This window comes from Nematolebias whitei, chromosome 5, assembly GCF_014905685.2.
Source record: "Nematolebias whitei isolate Nwh7 chromosome 5, NemWhi1, whole genome shotgun sequence".
Lineage (NCBI taxonomy): Eukaryota > Metazoa > Chordata > Actinopteri > Cyprinodontiformes > Rivulidae > Nematolebias > Nematolebias whitei.
This window is the reverse complement of record NC_056502.1, coordinates 29,637,003-29,638,274: the sequence shown is the minus strand read 5'-3', so window position 1 is coordinate 29,638,274 and position 1,272 is coordinate 29,637,003. Positions and strand designations below refer to the sequence as shown.

At 47.0% G+C, this 1,272-nt stretch overlaps 1 protein-coding gene across 1 annotated transcript in view; it reads left to right on the top strand.

Moving 5' to 3' along the window:
• Window positions 1-1,272, top strand: part of zgc:110410 (uncharacterized protein LOC553618 homolog) — a 17,614-nt gene that overhangs the window by 11,076 nt on the left and 5,266 nt on the right. The gene's annotated exons all lie outside the window — the stretch shown is intronic.

Below are 1,272 nucleotides of genomic sequence, written 5' to 3'. Positions count from 1 at the left end.
CTTTCCACAGAACAACTGTGTCAACTCTTGAAACTGTGCCTGCAGTCAACCTACTTCACATATGGGGAGCAATATTATAGGCAGAAACATGGGTGTGCTATGGGGTCTCCAGTTTCTCCTATTGTTGCCAACCTGTACATGGAGGAGGTAGAAAAGAGAGCCTTGACGTCCTTTTCAGGGACACCACCAAGTCATTGGTTCAGGTATGTTGACGACACCTGGGTTAAAATTAAATCTCAGGAAGTCCAACATTTTACTGACCACATCAACTCTGTGGATAAATACATCAAGTTCACACGAGAAGATGAAAAAAATGGCAAGTTGGCTTTCTTGGACTGTGAGGTCTCAGTCTCTGATAGAGGACATTTGCAAACTGAGGTGTACCGCAAACCCACCCACACAGACCAGTATTTGCAGTTTGACTCCCATCACCCTTTGGAGCACAAGTTAGGAGTCATCAGGACTCTGTACCACAGAGCAGACAGCGTCCCCACTAACTCAGGAGCCAGGCAGAAGGATAATTTTTTTTTCTCCCAGGCTCTCATCGAGGTGGCAGCATCTGTCTGAAGCGCCTGGGTCTCATCTCCCGAACATAAATTAATATTATGGATTTGGTATTGTGGGCGTTCAACTCTATTGATAAGATTTTTTCATCAAAGCAACAAGGTCCTGGAGAACCGGCGTGTCCAGCTGAGACTCACGCTGTGGGGTACGTCATGTATTTGTGGGGAGTGTGGCAGCTGATGTGTCTCTCAGTTCTGTCTCAGGAGGCTGTTGAAGACGTTTACATATTTGGAATTATGATAGCAGGGACTCTGCTTTTTGGCATCGGCGGGGCTCTGTTTTATCGACTTTTGAAGCAGACAGCGGCAACAGTTTCGACCATGGTAAAGCTTCTGAGTCAGTGTGAAGGATTGGTCCGTGCAATAGGAACTTTAAATCATCTGGTTTACAAGCTTAACCGTAAGGTGGAGGCGATTTATGAGAATCGCAGGCCACCTGCGGCTTCTGGGACTCGTCAGCGTGGTGGGTTTGAAGGAGACTCATAGCATGGATCAGTGGAATGGAATCCCACAATTAGGCATTTTCAGAACCAGAACGCCCAGACTGGCTCAAGGCTGGAAAAAAAGTAATCACTGCCTGAAGAAAAACAAGAATCAAGCTTATCTAAATCTGACTCCAGACGGCCTCAGAGACAGGCCGACTATCAATTTCTCCTGGGACATGAGTACCCAAGGACAAAAGCTTCATCTATCGCACCCCCCCCCCCCA